Here is a 21,765-nt window from a genome sequence, read left to right as displayed (position 1 = left end):
AACTTCAAAAAACAAATCAAAATACAAATTTCTTGGCTCCATATCCTCTGCTGACAATACCTGATGTCCCTGGACTACTTTTACAGCAAGCATTTCAGTGTTTCCTTCCCTGACTACTTCTCTATTGCCTGCCTTCAAGTTTCTCTTGAACTCACTGCATTCAGCCTATTATCACTAACACTTTACCCAAGATTACTCTTATCAAAGTCCGCTACCAATAGTGAATTCTCATTTCTCATCTGACTTGGCATATCTTGACATACCCTTGACTTTGCTTTCAGATAATTCTCCTAGTTTCATCCTACCTTACTGGCTACGTCTTCCCAGCACCCTTCTTGATACCCTTCTCCATTCTCTTGTCCTGCCAATTTGAAGGGCCCTTAGGGATTAGTCCTTGATCTTTGCTCTGTCTTCACTCATTTCCTTGGTACTCTCATTCAGTCCCATTGACTTAAGACTTATTTCCATGCTGATGACTCTCAATTACCAATTCAATAGCTGCACTTAGAAGTCCCATTGTCTTCTCACACTTGCTCTTCCACATTCTCCTCTTTCATGCTTGTGAAGTGATTAAGCTAACCTTGTGGTCACCTCCCACAGCCAATCTGTCAGAAAATACTGTTCTTTTTATTTTCAGGCATACTCAGAAACTGTTCACTATTTCACACTATCCCCACCATGAACACGCTCATTCACACTGTTGCTGTTATTTATCTGGATTACTGCAACTGCTTCCAATTCATCTTTCTGCTCCTCTTTTCTCCCCTATTGCCTATTCTCAACACACTTCAGAGGGTTCTTTAAAAGTAAGTGAGATGATATTATTTCTCTGCCCCAAACCCTCCAATCACTTCCCATTTCACTTCCAAGTAAAACTGAAGGCTCTTACAATGACCTAGAGGGTCCTACACATGATCTGTTTTTCTTTTTATTACTTTTCTGACCTCGTCACCTTCTGTCCTCCCACTCATTCAGTTCATGCCCTGCTACTTATTGAACACACTAGACAGATTCCCTCCTGACTGCTTTTGTGCTTTCTTTTTCTTCTACCTGGAATATTCTTCTGCTACATAGACACACAGATGCTTGCTTTCTTATCCATTCCAGCACTTTGTTCAAATTCTACCTTCTGATTGACAACTTCCTTGGGAATTTTATTTAACACTGTAAACCTATCCCTCATCTTGGCAATTTCCAGTCCCTTTCTCTGCTTTATCTTTCTCCAAAGCACATATCACCATGAGGAATACTAGATTTATTTGTATATTTCCTTATTTACTATAATATGCCAAAAAAATGCTTTTCATAATATTAAGAATTTTTTAATGTATCATTCTATACTCAGCTTCTAGACTATGCCTGGAAATAATACATTTTTCAATAAATATTTTTTGAATGAATGAATGAATGGTCCAGTTCTATCAGACTCAAGACAAATTTTCTGAAATGCATTAAAGGACAAAAAAGTAGGTGGTTTAGAAAAACCTAAAGAACAATATAAACCCATTTGTTAAACTATGTAATAAAATAATCCCAGTTATTATAAAAAGTTCTATTTACCTATTAAAACCAATCATTTAAAGTCCAAAGCATTAATTTTCTCAATGAAAAATAGACTAATTTTATCATTAAGACTAGATATTTTGCTGAGAACGTTTTACTTATTTTAGGTCATTATTTAACAATAGTTGCAACACGAATTTTTACAATGATTTATAAAACCAAATATAAATATTTCAGTGTAATCCATTTTAATCTAATGCATGTGTCTGTCATTGGTGGGAACACAACAATGTATAGAAACACTGAAGGAAGTCTCCTACCTATGTAGTAAATACCCCTACCAGCATCTGACTGAAATACTATAACTTAAAAATAAATCAGACATTTTCTTATTTTTAGTTACTGATCTAGATATGAGGTCCTGTAGAAACAGTTGTAGCTTAATCAGAAACTTTTGTATAACTGCACATACAGCTGTTAGAGCAGACAGACAGCGAGATATGAGCAGAGAAAGAGGGACACAGATCAAATGGCAGAAATTGGGCAGAAAGGAGGGGCACAAGCCAAATGCAGGAAACCATACATCATGTAAGTACCAGGGGTCCCTGGGCAGAGAAAGAAAGGCAGGAACTTTTGGGCTGATAAGGGATCATACTTTTTGGGTTGATTAAGTGGCCTGAAGAAGAACAAAGAAAGGTGAGGAAAGGCAGGAATTTCCAGTGTCCGAATGTAACCTTTTTGTTATTATGCCCTCATTTCAATAAAATTAGCCTTGCAGATCAGAAGTACCCATCATGCACTGACACCATGACACTTCCGATCCAGACTAAATAAGGACAAAAATCCCTCCTCCCTTTGGGAAGGTGGAGTTGGGATGATAATCAGGGAATATGACCCCAAACCCTTCCCTCCCCAGTGAATATTCCGCCCATTCATTTTTACACCCTCTGTAGCTAACTTGGCAAAGAAACTCAGGGCAGCCGCTCTCCTGAGCCTGCCTGCTCTCCCCTGAGAGTGTACTATCCATCCTTTAATAAATCCTCACTTTACTTTTTTTAACCACTACGTCTTGTCTCTGAATTCTTTCTGTGACGGGACGAGAACCCAGAACACCGGTTACATCTATGGGCAACACGGCCTCCTACCAGAAAGTCACAAAGCAAATCATTATGCGATAGACATGGAAAAATTCAGTATTAAAGTAACCTATTTAACTGGGTTTAACCCATGATTTTATAGACTTACTTGGGCATCTGTCCCTTTTTTCATAAAACACAAATTAATATACTAAGGAATTAAAAGTCCATAAAGCACACATGGATCTGCTGTTGATTTATTTGGTACATTGAACTCTTCGTAATCTTTTTTTTTTCTTCAACTGGGTGTGGCTTTTTAAAAACAGATGGTTGAGAACATTGTTTTAGTTGAATGTATAATCAGTATGATCTTCAGAGAATGATGATTTTTGTAATATTTAGCATTTTATCATAGAGACTGTGATTTTTCAATGTCATATTATTTAATAGCAATATGTAAGTTTCTAAATAACTTCTAAAAACAAAGGAAGTTTAATAATTATTTCCTAATGGATATACATCTAATTAAATTCATGCTCACATGTACATGCACAAAAAGAATATGTCAACTTACTCTTAGCTCAAATATTTAGCAAATGAAGTCAACATAAGAACTACTAATAAATAGATTTCCAGGCATCTTTTTTGTAGACAAATTTTGTATGTATATAATCAGCTGATTACTTTTAGAGAGGGTAGAGTTGATAACAGACTTTTAAAATTCTAAGTGAAATTCTGATATTTGAAAAAAGAGCTCTCCAAGTTATTATGTACAAAAGCAGAAGTGAAGAAAAGTCAAATTATGGCTACCATACTATGTTAGCATACGAAATTACAAGTGCTCCTGGTCACGTATATTCAAGTGAATATTGCAAATACTGTTTCCTCAGAGGGGTACCGTACGTAGGCAGGCCTAGGACCTATTCGAGCTTCACTGCTCTGCTGAACGTGCCCAGTGGTGGAGCAGTTCCATTTCTGAAGATAATTTAGTAATACAAGTTTGAGGATTATAAAGTAATGGAGTTGATTTGCTTATACAAGTCTAAGTCATTCCTAAGGCAATTACAAAAAAGATATCAAAATATGGTTTGAATAACAATGTTTTAACTGTGTTTACTTTCTTACAGAGAATAAGGATATTTAAATTATGTTCCTCCACCAAAAATCTCATGAGTTTAGAATCCTCCTTCTTATATACACATGTACAGCATCTACCTATACTCACAGGCACTTCTCTTTTTAAAGCTGAAGCTGACCTTGTAAATCCCCAGTGATTTTAAATGATTACCTGCTAACCTTTTAGATATCACAGAAATAGTACACTGTGGCAACAGCAACATTCCTCAAACAGGACCATCTGTAAACTAAGTCACAGAGAATTCACAGGTTCTCTATCATATTTAAAAATACTGTTTTCATTTTGACAGCATGTAAAACACTCAGTATATCTGGAATATTTGAATGACCTGCCCTACATCCAAGAACTAACAAAGGAATTCATTGCTTGAGTTTGTTCTAAAATCACACTGACACCACTCTGAACTATTTTAATTTGCAGATTAACAAATAAAGGAATGACTCAATACGGAAAAGATCCATTTATCTGAAGGAAATTAAACACTAACTCAAAAAGATATATATGAACCCCCATATTCATTGCAGCATTATTTACAATAGCCAAGATGTGGAAACAAAATATGGAAACCTATGTGTGCGTTGATGGATGAATGGATAAAGAAAATGTAGTACATATATACAATGGAATACTATAGTCAGGCATAAAAAAGAATAAAATTTTGCCATTTGTGACAACATGGGATAGATCTTGAGGGCATTCTGCTAAGTGAAGTAAGTCAGACAGAAATCTTGTATGATCTCATTTATATATGAGATCTAAAAAAAAAAAAAAAAAAGGATCGATCCTTGCCTTGAAATAACAAATATCACTGTGTAGTACACTAGCAAACGTTCTGCAGTAGTTTAAATTGGTATGTGACAGGTTGAACTTAAAAGAACATACTCAGAGAAGCTAGGTTTTTATTCATATTTGAAGCATTGATTAAACAAATTATATTATTCATCTTAGGAAATTTCTGTTGATTATTAGCATTAAAGTGGTTTTATAAGAGTGTACATCTGCATGGGTCTTATAATGTGTAAGAGCTATAAACTTGAGAAACTTATCACTAGACTCATGCTTGCACATACTTAAGTTATTAAAATAAATATAAAATTAAACAAAAATAAAAAGGACTTATCCACAGTGGGAGACTCCTGAGAATGCTGAGAATGTATTTTCTTTTAAAATCAATCTCTACATCACTCAAGAACCATGTCATGCACCATTCAACCTAATTTTAGAGGTACACTGTCCAATAAGGTAATCACTCACACCATGTGTCTGATAAGCACTGAGACGTGACTCCTCTGCATTTTTTTCGCTTGTTTTTTGTTTGTTTTGGGGTGGGTATTCAGGTTTACTTACTTTTATTTCTTTACTTTTTGATGGAGGTACTGGAGATTGAACCCAGGAACTCGTGCATGCTAAGCATGCACTCTACCACTGATAAATAATCTACCCCTGTGACCTGTCTGCAATGAGATGTGTTGTAAGTATAGATAATATTCCAACTTTAATGATTTGTTAATGCAAAACATTTCATTAATAATTTTGTACTAATTCCATGTCAAAATGATAATCTCTTGGAAACATTAGGTGAATAAAATGTATCAGTAAAATTGATTTTACCATTTCTTTTTATTTTTTTAATATGGCTTCTAGATTACACATGTGGCCTGCATTCCATTTCCTGCTGTTGGGCAGCACCACTTCACGAGGTTATCTGCTGTCTCTGTGTCACATGCACACTTACTCTGGACACGTCTAGGTCTTCTTGACCACACTACTGCTTTTTATACCTCTGTATTTTTAGCACATGATATTACTCCTTTTTGGCTTGCCCCTCACATATCTTTCTATTCTTAAAGAATTCCTAATAAGTGTTCACTACTCAGTTCAAAGGCTAATACCTCTGAAACTATCTCTGCTTTTTCCAAGTTAGATTTTTTTTCCTCTTGTGAGCAGCTCTAGCCCTGTGCATGTCTGTATTTTCGCACCTATCACACATTACAACTGTTTTTCTTCATGCTGGTTTCCCTGTGAGATCTTGAGGGCCAGAGCATTGTTTTAACTAGCTGTTTGTTCACAACCTTCCGGCCAGCATCTAGTGAAAGTTCAGTAGCTATTTGTTAAATGAATTACTGAATGAATAAATGATGACTGAGGGACTATAGTTGTGGCTGAAAGTGTCCACTTTACATTTTTATATAACTTAATCAGGTGTCGATTGGCTTATCTTTGCCTACTGATATATGAAAGGTAGACTAAATCCAAAAAAGTTTAAAATTCTCTTCATTAGAGCTGTGAATCTGTCATCCGAGTTTCTGAGATTTTGCTTTGTATAATTTAATTTTTTTTTCTATGGGTACTATTTCTAGTCCTCACTTTATCCACACATATATGGAATTAGGACATTTCCTAAATTTCCAAACACACACAAAATCACACAAAGAACTGTGTTTATAATAGATATTATAATAGATACTTGATTGCCATCAACTTGCATTGATAAAAGGAATTTAGATTACAAAAAAAAATTTCAAGAAATATCAGTCACAACCACTTAAAAAGCTTTCCCCAGGTACTGAGACAAGTTTTTGTTTGTTTGTTTTTTTGGTTTTTTTTTTTTGGTCTTTTTGTTACCACGAGGAGGGAGAAAAGGCCTAGGTATTTTGTCTTACCAGAAACAAAGGAATTCAAATGGGAGACTGAAAGCATTATGTAAACAGAGGGTTTTCTAGTAGAGGAAAAGTTAGTAGAGTACACTTTCGAGAACTGAAGGCAGGCCAACCTGAGAGAGGAAAATGGGGTGCTCCTTTGTTTGTCCTGTCTTATATCCTGACTTTCGGGGCATTCTCCTGATTGATTGACGGCTCAGGTCCCTTGAGTGCTCAGGCACGCCCATCTCCTTTGCACATGCTGTTAGACATGATGCACACAGAAAAACCTGTGGAAGGGGCCCCAAACCTCAATGCTAATTACATTATAAAGAGCACTGGGTTACGTTAAGTCGGATCCTTCTCTCTACTGTGCAGCTGCAGAATCCATTTCTAACCTTCTTTACTGGCCCTCGTTTAGAGAAAGTAACACTCTTTGAAGCCCCTTATCCTGAGTGCAGGTGCACTGTTACCTTCTGGATTGTTTCCACCCCTTTCCTTTTCCCTTGCCCAGTGCTCATTTCTATCTAACTGCCTAACAATGTCAATACACAGACTCCCAATCACACATCATTTTTCTGGCTTCTCCTATCTCCTCCCTCTAATATGATTTTCTCTTTTCACTCTCGAATGTCCAAGAAGTCTTCTCCTTATACATTGCTAGACATTTACTTATTTCTCTAGAACTTACTTTCAGATTCAACTCCAGATATATTCTATAGCTAGCAAGAAAATCAGAAGAATGAAAAGATCTCTTACTCATAATCGTCACTTATCATATGCATTTGTGTTGGAAAATATCAAGTTTTTACCCTCAAAACCAAATAAAATATACAATGGTAAATATCACTTTTTTGTTACTGGATTCAGAACCATTGAAATCAATTATTTGTGAAAATAAACATCTAGAAAGATATTGTAATTTTTATATTATTTTCCTGGATTCTAAAACTAAATTGCTATATTCAGTTTAATATGTTTTGTGGGATAAATGTGAATTATCCTCAATTTGGATTTTTATATTAGTCTCCAATATATTTAAAGTTTTTTTAAAACTAACTTTCAAATATATTACCACATAGTAAGCAAGTTCTGGTAAGTTAATCTGCAACAGGATAAAATAAGAACTGTTTTCATAAAGTAATTAGCATCAAAAATTCCAGAATCACAATACATAAGGAAGCCTGCTGACTCACCATAAAATAATCACGAGCTTAAAAAAGGAAATATTTTGATTAAGTCCATTTAATGTCAAGTTTATATTTAGAAGAGATAAATACAACAAACTTATCCAGAGCAATTTTAATATTTGTTATTCTATTACAAAGTAATTATCTGAAAAAAGTACTTTAAAAGCAATTTCAATTGAAATTTAAAAGAGCAATTTGCCGTCCCACTCCAGACATTCTGTTCAGCATCATCTCAATTTTATTTTAAGGTGTGTGTCTCACTAATGCCATCCAGTAGTGATGTGAGTCTAAACTAAGTCAAGAGCAGTAATCAAGGTGTTGAGGAGGGGAAAAAAAATGTTTCAATATATATTTAGAAGGTAGAGTCAATAAGGCATGAAATGAATTGGATGTGGTGGATAAAGGAGTAATATAGGATGAATCTCACCTTTTGAGATTCATACAAATAAAAGACAGACTGATAGATACAAGAGGCAGGAAACTCGAGATTCTTCTTGGTGATTTCTATTTTATATGGAAACTAGAAAGTAATTGAGAGATGAAAATAATAGAACTTGAAGAATGTGAAATCAGAATTGATCTGGTAGATTGCAGAGAGAATGAAGGGATTAAGATCCAGGATGTTTCCAGGTGGCTAAAGGAAAAGTGCATATCAAGTTTTTACACCTAAATTTACTTATTTGTCCTAACAGAAAACTCAAGTTTTCTGCGTCAGAACACAGACTGATTATTTACTACTCACATGGCAATTTTGGTGCTAATGGTCTATGCCCTAATTCCCCACGGAGGGATGCAGTGAGTCAGATATATGCTTCTTGTCAGATGTACCCTTCTCGTGGATACCACAGGAGAACACCTCTGAAATTATGAGACTGGGAACTTACAGAGGGCAGCTGGCATATTTACCCCTTCTCCTCTCTGGAGAAAGAGTGACCTCTGGTTTGGAATGTAAAGGTATCCTACCTGGGCAAAGGAGGTGAAAGTCGCTAGATTTATTCTTATTTGAAATGTGCATGAATGCCTCCAGGAGAGTTGTCTGTAAATCTCTCTGAAGGTCTTAGAGGGGAAGCAAAATTTAATGGTCTCTGGCTGAGCCTGAGAATTAAGTTGACATAAAACAGATAAGCAGGAGTAAAGAATACACATTTTATTTCTACATGTACATGGAAGCCTTCACAGGAAAATGAAGGCCCAAACAGTGCTTCGGTGGTCTAAGTACTTCCATGTTAGATTGAACAAAGCGTGTTAATTGTGAAAAAGTAACAAATATTTGGGGAGGCTAGAGGAAGATAAGGGTCATTTTAACCAGATGGGTTTGTACAGATTCTTCTCAGTCTCAACTCCCTTTCTCTGGTGATAAGAATGTTCTTTTCCTCCAGGTGCTGGGAGGACATCTTCCACATGGGCATATTTTATCTCTTGTTTTCACGAAGAAAAATGGAGGTCTGATGCCTGTTTCAGCACCTGCTGTTTTTTTTAAGTGCCTTTAGGTCAAAAAAGTCAATATACTTGGCATATTTTGGGGTGGCATGTTCTGAACCCCTTCATTTGCTTTAATTTTCAAAATCTATTTTCATTCAAAGATCTTTTAACCAAGGGTCTAGCAATCTTTGCTCTAAAGCCCCATTGGTGTAGAAACATAAAAATATTCATGAAGCACTGTTTCCTGACAGTGAGGTGGTAATAAAGGTCCTAAGTCAGGAAGAATGGTACAGTTTATGGACTGGATCAGGTTGCTCAAGTTGAGTGCAAAGATAGAGAATCAGTAATGTTGAGAAGTCAGATGACTTGGCCCCACAGACTGCCTAATAGCTCACAAGTTCAGAAATTAGAAGCCCTTCAAGGGTCCTTAAAGGTGTTGGAATATCCTAGTACAAAGTAAGTAGAAAAAGAAAGAAAAATACCATATGATATCACTCATATGTGGAATCTAAAAAAAAAAGAGACAAATGAATTTATTTACAAAACAGAAACAGCCTCACAAGCAGAAAACAAACTATGGTTACCAGAGGGTAAGTGGGGTTGGAGGGATAAATTGGGAGTTTGGGATTTGTAGATACTAACTACTACATATAAAATAAGTAAACAGCAAGGCCCTACTGTATAGCACAGGGAACTATATTCAATACCTTGTAATAGCCTATAATGAAAAAGAATATGAAAAGGAATATATATATACATATATATATATGTGTGTGTGTGTGTATAGATAGATAGATAACTGAATCACTATGCTGTACACCAGAAATTAACACAACATTGTAAACTGATTATACTTTAATTAAAAAAAAGCAAACAAGCAAAAGAAAAAGGAGACAGCATATACAGAAGGCATGAATCACAAATGAAGGAGAATTAATAAAATGGCCGCACTTAGGCTAAAAGATTGCTTATTCTTATGCTCGCCCTTAAAATGGTCAGCTAACCTGACTGACCGGTTGCTACTCACAACTCCAGGCCCATTGTTAAAACTAAAGTTACTCATTTTACTGTTTCTACTTTATTCCAGTAATCAAAAGTAATAATCATGCTTAGTCTCTGAGTCTCTCTCCAGGGAGAAGGTCACAGAACTGTAACCTTACAAAATAGCCTGAATTACCAAGAAGACCATGCCTTGGGCACTTAAAGAGATCGAGAGCGACAACCACTAGCCTCTACAGAATCGGTCATCTGGAGACACCATGACGCCATTCTGAGTCTTATGAGAAGAAAATGATTCTGTTGATTGTTATTCTGCTTTACTGTTTGAGCTCTGGCTATATAATTACCCCACCCCATCCCCAAGGTGGGCTCACAGTTTTGAAGGCACCAGCCTGCTGGGAGTCCCCTTTGCCCGGCAAAGCAATAAAGCTGCCTCTTTTCTTCTAAGCTCCAAGCCCCTGTCTCTGAGTTATTTGGCTCGTCAGGGACGGGGGCTGATCTTTTGGCAACACAAAGAAGACATTTTATAAGCAGGCAAGAAATAACAGTTGAAAGCCCAAAGAACTTTGAATCCCTCCTCCATTTCTGAACCAATTTCACTGGAAAGTAAGTAGCCTTTCTTTAAAAGGACCAAAATAAGATATGCTATGGGGAGAGCTGGGCTTGAGTGAAAGCAAAGTGGGGCTGCATGTGTTCTGTGATGTGGCTAAATACTGTTTACCATGAAACCAGCATTTCAGAGACTTTGGGAGAAAGGAAAAAGAAGAAAGGATCTTTAGGACAAGAGGTCAAGGCATATAAATGGAAAAACTCTTCTCTGTCCTCTCTCCTACATTTTACTTCTGACAAAATAATTGTGGCTTTTTCCAAACCAACCAATTCTCCAAATCTTGATGGACACAGACTGAGCGTCCTCAATTCTGACACCTGCCATTTGGAGTTAGTGAAGACGCCACAGTTTAAGGGCCCAATGCTGTAAGAATGCCCCATGCCAACTTTTGACATTAGTCACAATTTTCAGGTTGTCATCTGTATTTCTGAGGAAGCAGTTATAAGCTGGAGGTGCCTATGAGTAGCTCCAGCTTCAATAATTGGCTAGAATGGCTCACTGAACTCAGGAAAGCACTTTACTTGCTATTACTGTTGTACAACCAGGAATATCTTAAAGGATACAAATGAACAGGCAGATAAAAAGACGCATTAGACAAGGTATGTGGTGCCAACTAAACACTGGCACTTGCCATCTGCCTCTACAAGGATTAAATCACCAGCCACTGTAGCCGCTGACCTTCAATGCACCCTGAAAAAAACACGAGTATTGTCAGAAAGGAGTCGAGGGTGGAGATCAGGAATCAGGCACCTTGTACTCCAGGAAAACTGGTAGAACAGGCCTTCAAATAGATATTTTCAGGAGAAGATTTTATGGGCCCAAATTCTTTCATCTCCTCACATCTAGAAAAGCACTAAAACCATTAATGGTGACATCTGCTCCCCGTGACTAGCAGCAGCCTCTGCCTAGATGTGTGCTTGACTGCACGTGCCCCCTTCACTGAAATTATAGATAATCCTGGCCTTCCTCTCTGCCTCACTGGAGCAGTTACTCAGAGCTACATGCAATGCTGTCTCCTGGGCTCTAGTCCTCACTTTGCCCCCAGTAAAACTTAACTCACAACTCTCTCGTGATTTTATTTCAGTGGACAATAGGAGGGGGTGCTGTGTTTCTATACCCTCCCTGGGCAAGCCACCCTTGCAGCACCTCTATCTGTTCACCATCTTAGAAGCTCTCTAAATCCCTTTGGTTCGGGTTTTACGGAGGCTTCATTACATAGGCATAACTGATTAAATCACTGTCCATTAGTGATCGACTCCACCTCCAGCCACTCTCCCCTCCCTGGAGGTTGTGGGTTGGGGCTGAAAGTTCCAGTGCCCTGATAACACTGTTTGGATCTGCTGGCCATCAGTCCCACATACTCAGGGGTTTTCCAAGTGTCACCTCATTAACATAAATCAGGTGTCTTTCACAGGGATTTGTTATGAATAACAAAAGACGCTCATTTCATCTCTGTTGCTCTGGAGCTGTTTCAGGAACTGGGGACAAAAACCAAATATAATGACAAAAGATACTCCTCTTGCTCCTAGGAAATCATACTTAGCAACCATTTAGGAAGTTACAAGGGTTTTACGAACTCTGGCCAGGAACCTGGGCAAAGAAAGAAACTATATATACTTGTTACTATACAACAGTTTTACAGTAGAAAAAAATCCAAGCGACTCAATGATCAGTCTGAAGAAGAGTCGATAAATTAAAGAGGTTTGTTTTGTTTTGTTTCGTTTTTTTTTTAAAGATTGAAGACTATAGAAGTGTTTGATCTCAATTCTTGAGGATAAGGCTCTTTAAAATATTTCATTTATCTTCTGAAATAAACATAGTACTTGAGTTAATTTTTTTTTAGGTAGTTATTTGTAATGCCTATTATTTGTTCATCATCCTAATTCATCTGTAAATAAGTTTGAGTTTTGTTATTCACAAAAGATAAAACAAACAAACAAACAAAACAGTGGTAGAAGTTTGGTTTGAAGAGAAGCTGAAAGCATCTCCACACAGTGACGTGTGTGTGGCAGAGTGCACGTGAAGAAGGCTGTGAGGCAGCCTGCCCCTCCTCCCTGAAACCTGTATTATGAGGTGCGGGGAGGTCCCTCAGTCAGCCTTAAACAGATGTTAACAAAAAATAAAGGAAGTTACAGAGAAGCCACTTCCATACCTTCCCTCTTCCTGTTTCTGCCTCACTTATATCCCCTTGCTCTTTCTTCTCCCTTATTTTTTGCTTCTTACTCATCATGCTCCACCTTGTTTTTTCTCTTTCTTATATCATCACCCTTCCACCTGTTTTCTCTCTTCTCTTCTGTCCTTCCTACTTTTCCTCTTCCTTCTTTTGCTTTTCCTTTCTTAAGTCTCTTTGTTTCCCCAACCTAGATTTTCTCCTTTCTCATTTTTTTTCCATTAAGAACATTGTCTTTTTTCATTTATTCCTTCTAGGACACTGCTGGCCACCTCCCACAAAGAAAGGGCATCCTCTGCTTTTTCAGCCTGCTGTGTTGTGAGTTACCTCCCCTTTGGATGTTTTCTGTGTTCACCTTTTTAAAGCCTGCATTTTCAACAATGGGTGGTTGGTTTTAAATCATGTGACTCTGCTTTGAGATACTCATCAGTAGGTGGAAGAACACTAAACTGTTAAGACCTGGCTTATGACTTATTACTGAGATTCAGCTTAAGGGAAATGCAATACAAGTGGCAGTGTCAGAACATTAATAGTGTTATTTGCATTTTCCTGAGAATGCAAGGACATTTGGGACTATGATTCCTCTAGAGTGATCATCTGTAACTATTATATTAATTCTACTTTTTTTACAACTCAATTTCTGACAATAATTTGCATCCTTGAAACACATTCTTTGCCATTAATAGTCCTACCTACATTTTAACCCACAGTGCAAAATTGGCAGCTATAAATTTACTCAGTCTGTTCAGAAAGTGACCAAACAAAACAGTGCCTTAATGATCACTGAAACATTAAACAACACAAAAAGTGCACTGACATGCAATAAAATATCCTACACCCTTCTTCAAAAATCTTGTGAAAAACTTAAAATGCACTTTTTGCATTCTATTGGTAAAAACAAGTCTTTTTAATGTTACTTAAGAAAGACACCAAGAAGGAATTCACTTAAAAGAAACAAAATGGGATAACTGAAAAATTGTGCTCTACACTGGAATTTGACACAACATTGTAAAATGACTATAACTCAATTAAAAAATGTTAAAAAAAATAATTATAACAGCTAAGTTCATAGGTACAGAGAAGAGATTAGTAGTTGTCAAAGTCGAGGGCTGGTGAAATGGGTGAATGGGGTCAAGAGTTACAGACTTCCAGTTATGAAATAAGTAACTTGTGAGGATGTAGTGTACAATATGGTGACTATAGTTAACAATAATATATTGCATATTTGAAAGTGGTTAAGAGAATGAATCTTAAAAATTCTCATCACAAGAAAAAAACTGTTGTAACTATACATGGTGACAGATGTTAACTAGACTTAACTGTGGTGATCATTTTTCAGTGCATACAAACATCAAATCATTATATTGTACACCTAAAACTGATATAATAGTATATGTCAATTATACCTAAATAAAAAATAAAAATTGCTGTAAAAATTTAAAAAAGACAGAAAGAAAGAAAATGTATTTTTTCCTCAATGTATGGTTTAAACTTGTGTTATTAAAATGAGGCATGTTTTGTTCTATGTTTGGTTATTTTTATTTTAGAACTTCTTTACCTAAGCCAATCAAGAAATAGGATTCCCCACCACCACCACCCAATTCTTTCATTATAAAAACAGAACATGTGAAATTAGAGGGGGGAAAAAAAAGAAGTTTGGTAAAGTATTTTAACTTCTTTCAGGGTTATTTCAGTCCAAGCTTTGGGCAGAGATTCAGGCCAGTTCTTATTTTATCCAAACTAGTGCATTTCTAATCATAATGCTAGCAACCAGCTGTGTTGATTCACTTGTATCTAGTACATGCTTTTATTGTGCTGCAGAGGAGAAGAAGTTTACTTCATTTTGTGCTCAGGCAAGGGTATTTTTCATCAAAAACAATGTAAGTCCATCTCAGATTGTTGCCGTGTTCCACATGACAGTTGTGAATGAATACACAAATTTATGTCTTTCAAGCTAGTCTATGACTGATTAAAAAATTTTTTTGACTTTCTCAGATATGAAAATGGACGTATTTAATATTTATAACATAATCATTCATAATACAGAGTTTGCCACTATATAAAAATCATTCTCTGGTTACTGGAATACGCTGAATAATGCCTCAAACAACATTTATTGTTAATATAAAGTTGTCTTCATGCCCAAATATGGGCCCCCATCCCTGAGGAGCCAAGTAACTCACAGACAGGGTCTTGAGCTTAGAAGAAAAGAGGCAGCTTTGTTACTTTTCCAGGCAAGGGATGGGGCAGGGTGATTATATAGCCCGTAGCTTAAACAATAAACAATCATCAGATTCATAAGACTTAGAGTGGCGTCATGATGCCTTCCAGTGACCAATTCTGTAGAGGTTGTCACTTTTTTGGTCTTGTAAGCACCCAAGGCCTGGTCTTCTTGGTATTTAGCCTACTTTGTAAGGTTACAGTTCTCTGACCTTCTCCCTGGAGATGGACTCAGAGACCAAGCATGATTACAGCTTTTGATTACTGAAATAAAGTAGAAACAGTAAGATCAATAGCCTTAGTTTTAACAATGGGCCTGGAACTGTGGGGAGCAACCGGTCAGTCAGGTCAGTTGACCGTTTTAAGGGCAAGCTTAAGAATAAGCAATCTGTCAGCCTAAGTGCGGCCATTTTGTTAGTCCTTCAGTCTGTCCTGTTATTTTTTTATGTACATTCAAGAAAAGGTAATATAAATGTAAGGATTAACAATGCCCCTATATATCATATTTTTCACATACATAAACACAAACACACATTATTCAGCGTTAGTTTAGTATCAATTTGTTTCTACATTATGAAGGAAGTCACTTTTAAATTCACTTCAGAAATAAACTAAGGTGACTTTGATTCATTTAAAAAGAAACACAATATAGTGAGCATGGTAACTGCCAATATCTTAGAATATTTTTTATCAGCATGTTACTTTAAGACAGTTTTTTAAAAAAAAATATATGGCCATGAACAGGCACATGAAAAGTGCTCAATATCACTAATTATCAGAGAAATGCAAATCTAACTACAATGAGATATCACCTCACACCAGTCAGGATGGCCATCATTAAAAAGTCTACAAATGATAAATGCTGGAGAGGGTGTGGAGAAAAATGAACCCTTCTACTACACTGTTGGTGGGAATGTAATTTGGTGCAGCCACTATGGAAAACAGTATAGAGATTCCTTACAAAACTAAAAATAGAGTTGCCATATGATCAGCAATCCCATTCTGGGGCATATTTCCAGAGGAAACTCTAATTTGAAGAAATACATGCACTCCAATGTTCATAGCAGTACTACTTACAATAGCCAAGACACAGAAACAACCCAAATGTCCATTGACAGATAACTGGCTAAGGAAGATGAGGTTATATGTATACAATGGAATACTAGTCAGCCATAAAAAAGAATAAAATAATGTTGTTTGCAGCAACATGGATGGACTTGGAGACTGTCATAGTGAGTGAAGTAAGCCAGAAAGAGAAAGAAACATACCATATGTTATCACTTATATGTGGAATCTTAAACAAACAAACAAACAAAAAGACACAAATGAACTTATTTACAAAACTGAAACAGATTTACAGACATAGAAAACAAATTTATGGTTACTAAAGGGGAAGGTGGGGGGAGGGATAAATAAGGAGTTTGAGATTAGCAGATACAAACTACTATATATAAAACAGATAAACAAGGTCCTACTCTATAGCACAAGCAATGATATTCAATATCTTATTATAACCCATAATGAAAAAGAAGATATATACCTATATATCTATATCTCTCTCTATATAACTGAATCACTTTGCTACACCAGAAACTAACACAATATTTCTTCAACTATATGTCAATAAATAAATATATACATATGGCCATGGACAAATTATCTGCTAAATTAAGTGCTTGATATAAAAATAATATGTAATCCTAACTAATTAGATTCTAATTAAATGTAATAAAATTATATTGCATTTTTTCAGGTACTCCAAAACTGAAAATCAGGTAAAACATATCTAATAATAAATGCAAATATGGACAGGATTCCCATGATCTGATGTAAACAATGTGGAAAACATATTAAGTTAGAATGTATAATTTGTAGTAATTCAAAAAGTCTTCTACATTATATTTGTAAATAAAAAAGTTAATTTATCTTGATATATAAAGGTAAACTCAACAAAATATTTCAGTGTTCCTCTGAAATTATTTTGTTTGAAGACATTCCTGAAACACTGAGAACCTACATTTTTTATAAGGAAAGCATGCATGCTTGATTGATAAGCAAATGATACATATTGTAATAATGCATAGTGCAGCATTTGAATATCAAAAAAACAGTTTCTACAGGTTGTGATCAGGACTCTGAAACTGAGAAGAACATAAAATAAAAAAGAGGAAAACAATGTATCCATCCTGTTACTAAATAGTGAACTCATGCCCCAATAAAAATAGTCTCATTTTTATAAGTATCATCCCATTAAATGAATCAATTTGAAGAGAACAGTTTTATCAGTCCATGTATATAAATCCAGTTCCCTTTCTCTCATTTTTCCTTAAGTCTCTGTCCTAGAATTTGTGGTCAGTGAAGGGCAATTCCAGTAGGTGGAGTAATAGTAAAGCAAATACTCTATGTAACTCTATAACTTTCTGCTTCTCTTGTCACTTTGGGCAGAAATTAGCATAAATCAGATGGGGTTAATATAGAACAGAAGTAAAAAGCGTAAGTACAGATAAATGCATTGATTTACAGAGTAAATGTATTGCTGTAGAACAAAAACATACTCCCTTTAGTCTTCAATTTTCTCTATATTTTTCCTTTTCACTTTCAAAAGTTACCCAGAGAACTTGTATTTAATACAAAAGCCTGCTTATTATCAGCCACATCAAATTTGACAGAGAGCTCCTGAGTTATGTACTAGGGGAAATCAGAGAGGACAGACTCAGGCAAATTCAACATTGGTATTCGGGGCATTTGAGATTTCAGAGAGAGAGCTTTCAAATAAGGTCATGGCCCTCCCAACCCATGCTGGGTTAGCCTGGTCAGAGCCTTCACTGTCCTGTGCAGAAGCATGACAGAGATCTTTGCAAGCACTGAGAGGAAAAGAGAGATGACAGGGATGGATGCTCTCCGTGCATCTGTCTCTCCCAGGGATGATACTGAGCTTTCACTAGCAAAAGTTTATCTACTAAACAGGAATATGTTATCTACAAATATCTATATGTAATGGAAGATAAATAAATTTAATTTATTCTATCTCCAGATCTCTATCTATATATATAAAACTAGAGAAAAAAATCAATGTTTGTATTTTATCACCATCTTTTATCATTCGTAACAGAACTCTCCCTTCCTCCCAGACTCTGGTCATAAAATCTTGGGAACAGCCCCACTTGAACAAGTGAAAACATGCTAAGTGTCCAAGAGAAGGCCCTGGGATTGCTCTCTGAATGGACAGCAGTTTGTAGATGTCCCTTCTGAGTGCTTTTGTCACTTGTGGATTCATTTAGAGATTATGTCAGGATGCCAGGATAATCTAGTTTAGAATCATGGAGATCTTCGGTCTACCTTGTTTTTATGCTTTCCCTTTGGCTTGTCAAGCAGAGTATGTTAACCGATGCCCTGAAGTCTAGGTAACATGTACTACTGTAGTGACATACAGAAACATACAGTGTCTTCAGTGTTTTCCTTATGTTCAAAGTACTACAAATGAAGAATGAATTAAAAACAACTGAAATAAGACACATTTCCTTAGTCTGAAACTGGCTTCTTTTTGTTATAGCTAATGTTGTCTCATCAACTGAATAGATACTATTTTATCAAAATGTATGAATGAGAAAATATTAATATAAGCCATGAATTCCACAGTCTACTACATTACTTCTTATCAAATATTTCTCTTTAGGATAGTTTAACATTATAATTATGCACCATCACAAAAATTTTTAAATCAATATGACTACTAAAGTTACTCAAATAAAATACAAATGTTTAAATTCATTCTCTCATCTATATTCTGTATATGTATTTAGTTTCACTAATTTAGGAAAAATGTATAGACTGTGATTTGCACACTTCTATATTCTATTTGAATTTATCTTAGAATCATTAGATAACTGAGCATAAAATTCCAAAATTCTGAAAGTACCTCATAATAGCAATTTTCATTAGCATAATTAAACAGCATAGAAATTAATAAAAAAATTAAGATCTAAACAAAAGTGAATCTTTAATCAAGACTAATCTTGACTCTTCTTACAATTGTTAAACAGAGCGAGAAAAATCAGTATGCTCATGTAAATATTTTCCACCTAATAATCAACCTAATCTCTTGGTTATTTCTCTTGTCCATATAATTCCATGTCCCTCACAAGTAGATAACCATTTTTTTTGTAGCAGAGCTACAGAATCCCAGAGGACACATTGATATTTTTCCTTCATTTTGAGGGGATAAAAAAATTAATAAGTCACTACCAGAAGGATAAAAGTATCTTATCAGGGAATAGTCAATCAACCAAAGGAAACACATTTTATTAGAATATGTCATGTTGGTGGGAACACTCCCTGCCTCTGATACTGCATTTGCATATGAAGACACCTGCGTTAGAACACCTCTCCTTGTTACGCTCCTCATGCTTAATTTCTCTTTTGACTGGTTATCACACCGGTAGGTAAGAAGATGCAGTTATTTACTATCTGGGTCATATTTCTTGACTTTGTAGAATTGAAGCATTGAGAGGTTTAATTTCTAAGCTTTTGCTTTATTTTTCCCACCTTGACCAGTGAGAGGCAGCTATCTTGAAAAAACTCAAGTTGCTTTGTAAACACAGAGTTTCCTGGGAGGGGTGGTTCCAAGGCATCTACATGTATAGGAAAAGGGGGGCGATGTGGGAGAAGGAAAGAATAATAATCAACCTCTTTTAGATACAAATCTAGACAATTTTTCTATGCTTTTTTTTCTGTAACAATTTTTATATCCATCTGTGCTCTATCTTATTTTTCAATTTGTTTCTAATTCAGGAGGGAAAGAGAGGAGTGCTATATATGGACACCCTCAATCCCCAAGATAGGTATGACATTCTGAGAACCTGTCAGGTGAATACTATTAAATGTTAAATACGGTGCCAACTTTGAGATACCTTACAACTTATCTGAGAAGAGGGTATCCTATCAATTTCATATGATACCATATTATTTTGTACAATTAGTAATGTCTTCTAAAATCTCCTATAACCAGAAGACAGTCATAAAATAATAATACAATCTGTTGAGAATGTGATAATTTGTACCTTAATGAAGGAGCTGTTCAGAAGTTTGGGCCTCCAAATTAGGCCTCTGTAATGTTTACATAACATGTTGGATATTTCCTAATAACTTTTAGTCACTAGAGTGTGAAAGGACCACTGATATGTAAGTGTAAACAAAGAGTTCCTTTTTTTCAATAAATATTGTCTTGAAGCTTCCTATACATGAAGCTTCAGTTTACAACAATGTGTCAATGAAGTCATAGATAACATGTTCTTTAAGATTATATCAACTGGTATTGTCAGGATGATACTTTCAACACAATTAAAAGCACTTTTTAAAAATAACTAGGTCAAACTTCTGTAACGTTTTTTACTTCAAACTGATATGAAATACAATTACTGTATAATCTCCCTTAAAGAAAAATATGTAGTTCTCATTACTTTCATAATCTTCATTTAAAGACTATATCAGTAATCTTGAATCAGAGGTAAAATTATCACAAGGATTAGGATTAACAGACACCCATTACTATATATAAAATAAACAATATGGGCTTACTCTATAGCACAGGGAACGATATTCAATTTCTTGTAATGAGCTGTAATGGAAAAGAATCTGAAATATATATATGTATGTATATGATAATAGAAGTGCTTTGCCTTACACATGAAACTAACATTGTAAATCGACTACACTTCAGTATAAAATAAGAATTTAAAAAAACACAGGAAAAATAATTTGGCCGTATGGCCCTATTAATGTGTGAAGGCACAAAACCCAGAAGAATCGGCTTAACAATAAAGCAAAAAAAACTATGTTCATAAATTAAGTCTATATGCAGGCTATTGTTCAAGGACAGAAAGCAGACTTTTTCCATGAAAATGTAAAAGATTAATGGATTTGTGGACAGAAATGAATTTTTAGAGACTCACCTCTTAATCTCTCTGACATACAGACACAGACATGTATGACTTTAAAGGCATAACATGATTTAAAATAGAATATTACATATGGCACATTGTGACTTGAAAATGATGTTTCTAGTATGAATATAATATTAGCACAAAGAAGGTACATCCCAGAGAAGGCAAAAATCATTATGCGGTAAGTTCTATCTTATCTAGATGGCAAAAGAGGTCATGTCAGTCATGAAGGACAATTCCAAACTATTGCAGCTGAGCAGAATTCCATTATAAATCACCTCAATAGAACATCTCAATATCCATAGACTCAATTTTACAAAGTCACCAAATCATGACCTCATTTTGATAGTGATATACACCGTGACTGTTGATCTGGTTTCATTACTAACTAGTTGTGCACCTGCAGATCCACACTCCCCCCTTTTGAGGATTATGCTCTCCATCTATAAAATACAAGGATTAAAATAGATGATCTTTAAAGGCCCCTGTAGAGTGCAGATTCTGTGTTTGTTTCCCTAAAAATGCAGAGAGAATGTACCAAGAATATTATTCTCGCTTCTCAGTGTCAGTACTCTTGAATGAGACTATTTTGCATTTTTTAAGTGATGAATAAAAGAATATCAGGTTCAGTTTCGCTAGATGCATCAATTCCCTAGGAATGTGAGTGGATTCTTCACCTGCGCAGGGAAGAGTCACTCATCACTGATTTACTTATTATAAAGGCAATGTTTCTTGATGTTTGGGAGCCTTCCAATTCAGTTCTCCATGAATGACTAGTTTCCATCACACACACATTACATACTAAAAATATGGGTATATAATAAAGTGCCATTAACATTCCCGATAGTTATAACTC

General features: G+C 35.6%; 2 long non-coding RNA genes across 4 annotated transcripts in view; one reads left to right on the top strand and one right to left on the bottom strand.

The window, feature by feature from the left end:
- The window catches only part of LOC141577388 (uncharacterized), a 72,442-nt gene extending 58,170 nt beyond the window's left edge, over positions 1-14,272 (top strand). The window contains exons 2-4 of one of the 2 annotated variants that reach the window (XR_012506268.1): positions 5,091-5,188; positions 8,926-10,573; positions 13,005-14,272. This is a non-coding gene — a long non-coding RNA (uncharacterized LOC141577388). Of the gene's footprint in view, positions 1-5,090; positions 5,189-8,925 lie in introns of both variants that reach the window. The other variant, XR_012506267.1, reaches the window with a different exon arrangement.
- Positions 1-21,765, bottom strand: part of LOC123611712 (uncharacterized) — a 141,122-nt gene that overhangs the window by 38,262 nt on the left and 81,095 nt on the right. The window lies entirely within an intron of this gene.

Source organism: Camelus bactrianus, chromosome 1, assembly GCF_048773025.1.
Source record: "Camelus bactrianus isolate YW-2024 breed Bactrian camel chromosome 1, ASM4877302v1, whole genome shotgun sequence".
In the NCBI taxonomy this organism is placed as follows: domain Eukaryota; kingdom Metazoa; phylum Chordata; class Mammalia; order Artiodactyla; family Camelidae; genus Camelus; species Camelus bactrianus.
The sequence above is the reverse complement of the archived record's forward strand: the minus strand, read 5'-3'. Positions and strand labels throughout refer to the sequence as shown.